Consider the following 6,000-nt stretch of genomic DNA (forward strand, 5'->3'; position numbering starts at 1 on the left):
CTCAGTGACTCTATGGTGCGGGGCTTACAATGGATGCACATCCTTTCACATCCTCTTTTTGAAACTTTGGGGCTATGAGATTGAGTTGACCACCCATAGATGACAAAAGGATTCACTTTTTTTAATCCAAGTGAAACAATTTTTTAAAAATCAATTAAAAAATTAATGGATCTAAAAGGTGACATATTGCTAGAGCTAGAATAGAACCTTAGATACCATCTTGTTCACTACCCCTAATGTGTACTTTTTTTTTCCTCCACCAAAAGCTCAGGATTTTTAGTCCAGAAATGTTAACTCAAAAAATTTGACTCAATAAACGCTTAAGTCACTACTATGTGCACAGCACTGTGCTAGATGCAATAAATACAAAGAATGATACAAAGAAAGATGCAACACAGCTCTTGCCTTTAAAATTATGAGGATCTAATAGTAAAAACAGATATAGATATATACATATATACCAATATATAGCAATAACTATGTTAAAAGGGAGAGTGAGTTAAGTACAAAGGAGACATCCAGGGATATTATAAGGACGATTAGAGATGGAAGAGTTGTCTCCAGCTGATGGTGAAGTAGAATGAGTAAAGAAATTGTCAGGGAAGACTTTATAAAGAAGATGGTTAAAACAAACCAGGCCAGTCTTCACAATTCATAGGTTTTCTTGTTCATTATTATCCACATAATAAATATGTCAGTTATGACTAAACTTTGGGAAGCAATCTACTTTGGGTGTAATTATTCAAAGAAAGCACAATTCTAACTATAATTAGTTACTTCTTCCTTATATACTGTCCTTATTTTCATGATTTTATACTTTTCTGTCTTAACTTACTCTTTGAAGCTACTTCTTCATTCAAAGTCCAGCAATTCTGTCCCAAGCAGGTCAGCCTTAGACCTCTGAATGTATAGGTGAAAGCTTATCTTAATTAAAGATTTATATCCTTATTTAACTTATTGGTTGAAATTGATTAAATCACGTATTTACAAAGCACTTACTATGTGCCAGGCACTCTGCTAAATGTTGAGGATGCAAAGAAAAATAAAAAGCTGTTCCTGTCCTCAAGGAACCTAAATTCTGATGGGGAATACAATTTGTATATGTAGAGATATATTCAAAATACATATGGAGCAGATGGAAAAGTAACCTTAGAAAGGAAAGCATTAGTAGCTGGGAGGGAAGGAGGTTGGGGAAAGTTTCCTGAAGGTAAGACATTGAGTTAATTTCCTAACCTCATGACAGTTTTCTGCCCAGTCCCTGAGATTCAAGGAAATCCAGAATGCTTTGTGATATCTTTGTGTCATCATTTCTGTCCATTTTTCTTTCTTAGAGACAATCAGATTCAATTATCAAACAGGCACTTAATCTATGTTACCATACACCCCAAACTTTTCAATCTCTTTAGACTTCATCACTTTTTCAAACCTGGTTCTTTTAAAGGATTTGAAATTGATTTTACAAATAGTAACCACCTTAGAAACACGAACATATAGGTTGTTTCTCCTTCAACATGATATTTAGTTTTTCTCTGCTATTGTAGTTGTTGTTCAGTTAATTCAGTCATGTCTGACTCTTTGTGACCGTCTGGGGTTTTCTTGGCAAGGATGTTTGCCATTTCTTTTTCCAGTTCATTTTACAGATAAGAAAACTGAGGCAAACAGGGTTAAGTGGCTTGCTCGGGGTCACATGGGTAGTAAAAATCTGAGTCCAGATTTGAACTCAGGAAGGTAAGTCTTCCTAACTCCAGCCCTGATACTCTACCCACTGAGCCACCTAGCTGCCCCATTCTCTGTGCTATTTCTCCATTAGGGTAGCAGACTAATGGAACAACTGCCATTGAAGAAATCCTAGATCATGGGATCATCCATTCAGGGTTGAAAAGGATCTTAGAGGTTATCCAGTCCAAGCACTTTATTTTACAGATGAAACTGAAGTCTAGAGAGGACAAGCGATTTACCCAAGGTCACACAGTTCATAAGTGGAAAAACTGGAATTCAATTCAGGTCCTCTGATTCCAAACCCACTGGCTTTTCCACTGTACCATGCTGCCTCTTCTAAAATTTGCTCAAGCATTCAAGTTGGGAGGAGAAAAAATTCTGAAGTAAAAGTTATCTGAAGTAAAAGTTGTTTTTACATGGTAAAAGGAAGACTATTCCACCAATATCTTCCTTTGATGACTTCACTGTCCAAGAAGGTGACCCTGAAGGTTAAATCAGTGTATTAAAAGTTCTGATGGGTCATTTTACCAAGCTGGAAAGGCTTGATTATGGACCTGACGATAGAATGTGCGTCTATTCCTAAAAGACCAAATTTAATTGTGGAGAGGCTCACCTCCAGATGGTCAAAAGGATCATATTCTACTTGGAACAGGGGTTCTTGCTCTAAAATGTGTTTTTTTAATTTTTTTTGATAATTATATTTTAATAAACTGATTTCCTTTATATTCCTGTGTATTTGATTTATACATTCGAAAACATTATTCTGAGAATGGGTCCCTAGGTTTCACCAGACCATCAAAAGGGTTATTCAATCATTTTGGTGGTGTCCAACTCTTTGTGACTTCATTTGGGGTTTTCTTAGCAAAGATACTAGAGTGGTTTGCCATTTCCTTTCTCTGCTCATTTTACAGATAAGAAAACTGAGGTAAGCAGGGTTAAGTGGCTTGCTCAGGGTCACATAGCTAATAAGTATTGAGATTTGAACTCAGGTCTTCCCGACTCTAGGCATAGCACTCTATCCACTACATCACCCGGCTGCCCCAGCACCATTGGGGTCCATGACACAGAAATGTGGGAAGGGAATAGACATTTACATAGTGTACACTATGCGCTAAGCATTTTACAAATATTATATTATTTGATCTTCACAACAACCCTGTAAGGCAGGAGCTGTCAGCCCCGTTTTAAAGTTCTGGAAACTGAGGCAAACAAAGGTTAAATGATTTCCAATAGGGTCACACAACTAGTAAGTATCTGAGGACGGATTTGAACTCAGGTCTTCCTGACTCCAGAGCAATGCTCTACCTACTCTACCCACTGCTCCACACGACCCCTCTGCATAAATGGCATGCATATTCACAGTGTGGTCATCATGGATCTTTGGAAATGCTGAGGTCATGGCAGGAGCTTTCTTGGGAAATGCTTGAATTATCACTTATCTTGCAACACTTTCCAGGTGTCAAACCCTCTTCATTGACTAAATGACTTACCGGTGATACTAATTTTGACACTCAGTTTCAATATTCAGGACTGGAACATTAATAGAAAACAAAGCATCATCTCTCACTTCTTGTACACCTATAAAACAGCCTGACAATGTAAAATCTAGTTTAAAATTCCTTAAAGTAAAAGAAGCAGCCCAGCAGTGTCCCAAATCTATCAGTCTTTTCCAACATGCATCATATTTCATTGGTTCATGGAGCTTATGATATATAGCCCAAAGCCAACCTCATGGAGAGAGCTTTTTTTTTATTTATTAAATGTGTTCTGTTCTTATCAGGCACACCAAGCTTCCTTATTATATCTGATTTGAATTATTTATCTTTGTTTGACTTGGGAAGAGTATCCTTAGGGAGAAGCGAAATCTGCGTTTACGTGAAGCTGATGTGTAACTGCCTACTTGAACTCAAGTAAGAACTTTTCCGTTTCAGGCCTTCAATTATAGCAGCTGGGTGGCATAGTGAATAGAGTGCTAGACCTGCCGTCAGGAGTACCTGAATTCAAATTCACCCTCAGACACTTAGTAGCTATGATTCTGGATAAGTTATTTAATTTCTGTTTGCCTCAGTTTCCTCAATTGTAAAATGGGAATAATAATAGCAACTACTTCTCAGTGTTGTCACGAGGATCAAGTGAGATAATATTTCTGAAGTGCTTAGCACAGTGCCTGGAGTGTAGGTGGTGCTTGATAAATGCTTACTTCCTTTCTCCTTCCCTCTTTCTCTCCTTCCTTCCCCCCTTCCTTCCTTCCCTCCTTCCCTCCCTCCTTCCTTCCTTCCTTCCTTCCTTCCTTCCTTCCTTCCTTCCTTCCTTCCTTCCTTCCTTCCTTCCTTCCTTCCTTCCTTCCTTCCTTTCTTCCTTCCTTCCTTCCTTCCTTTCTTCCTTCCTTCCTTCCTTCCATTTTAGAGGGAGCTAAAAGGTGTCTTGGAAGTCACAGTCCAACTACTTGATACGGTACTCTTCCACAACATCTCTAACAGGTGAACTCTAGTGCCTGCTTGAGTACTTAGTATCATAGGGATTTACATTTTGGAGGGAATCTTAAGAATCAATCAGGTGTGTGTTGATAAATGTTTCCAACCTACCCTTAAAAAAAGGAAAGTTCTAGGGATAAAAATGTGCTAATGGCCCACATTAAAATTTAATCTGCATTATTGATGTTTTCTCCATCTAGACAAACAACAAAATAAAAAGTTAAGCCTTGATTTGTTACATTTGTTGATTTTCGAGGTGTAAATGCTCACATTGCAAATATAACATGAGGCTCTTGGATGCTTGTGTGAGGTGGTTCCAGCACATTCTTGCCCAGAGTGAGGAAGGGCTTAGCCCAAGTTCATACAAGTTATAGGAGAGATTCCAATGCAGGCACATGGTAAGTTCTTAATAAATGGTCTATCCATGTATGTATGTATGTATGTATGTATGTATGTATGTATGTATGTATGTATCTATCTATCTATCTATCTATCCATCCATCCATCCATCCATCCATCCATCCATCCATCCATCCATCCATCCATCCATCCATCCATCTATCTATCTATCTATCTATCTATCTATCTATCTATCTATCTATCTATCTCACCCAAAGGGTAATAAACCTAATGAACAGAGAAATAATGGTTACCTTCTGTATGATGGAGTTAAAACAGTAGCATTAAGGGGAAAGAGGCATAGTAAGCAAGAGCATGGTACCTTTAGAGGCTTTGGGTAATTTTACTCATATTATTCTCCCCTAGCAGTTATCAGTCCTATCTGGCCCTGAGTAAAGGGAAAGTCATAACCTCATAGCTAAAGCAAAGGGTTAGGAAAAAGTAAATCGATCCACGTAAAGGTGGGGCCACATGAGGCATAGTAGCTCATTTTCTGCTCACTTAAACATGTGTAGTCCTGTACAGCACTATCAATAGATAAACTTATAGGTCCATAGAGGCAAATATATTTGGTGTAGAAGAGGGCCAGCCTCACTATCATGAACACTGGCTTGGGTTCAAGTCCGGCCTCTCAAATATTTTTGGTATGTGACCTAAAGCAAAGCAGGGTCAGATTGATATCTGCAGAATTTCTACAATTTCATTTCCCTTCCCTCCCTCACCTTCCCCCTCCTTCCCCTCCCCTCTCTTCCCCATCCCTCCTCTCCCCTCCCCCCTTCTCTCCCTTTCCCCTCCTCTGCCCTCCTCTCCCTTCCACTTCCTTCCACTCCCCTCCCATTCCCTTCTTTCCTCCTTTTATTTTTCTTTGCCAGGATTAGAAGTTGTTTTGCTTTTTACTATTACCTCCTCAGTATTATCCTCCCTCTTAACCCTTACCCCCCTCATCTCTGCCTATTTTTCTTGCTATTTGATCTCTCTGTCTCTCTGTCTCTCTCTGTCTCTCTCTGTCTCTGTCTCTGTCTGTCTGTCTGTCTGTCTGTCTGTCTGTCTCTCTCTCTCCTGTCCCAATAGGATTCCAGTAAGAGTGAAGTTCATATATTTTCACACACAATGAGAAATACTAAGCTTCTCCTTCTTTCTTTTTTTGACATCAATATATTGCTTTTACCAATTCACTTAGTATCTATTTTTCTTAATTCAATTCCTTAATACCCTTTGAAGATGTTAAGATTCTAAAAGGACACATTGTTCTCCCTTATTAATACTGATAATAGCTAATATTTACATAATGCTTATTCTGTGCCAGGCACCATGCTAAGCACTTTACAATTATTATCTCTTTTGATCTTCACAATAACCTTTAGAGGTAGGTGTTATTATTATCCCCATTTTACACATGAAGAAACTG

The sequence above is a fragment of the Phascolarctos cinereus genome, unplaced genomic scaffold (assembly GCF_003287225.1).
Source record: "Phascolarctos cinereus isolate Bilbo 61053 unplaced genomic scaffold, phaCin_HiC Scaffold_2;HRSCAF=192, whole genome shotgun sequence".
Lineage (NCBI taxonomy): Eukaryota > Metazoa > Chordata > Mammalia > Diprotodontia > Phascolarctidae > Phascolarctos > Phascolarctos cinereus.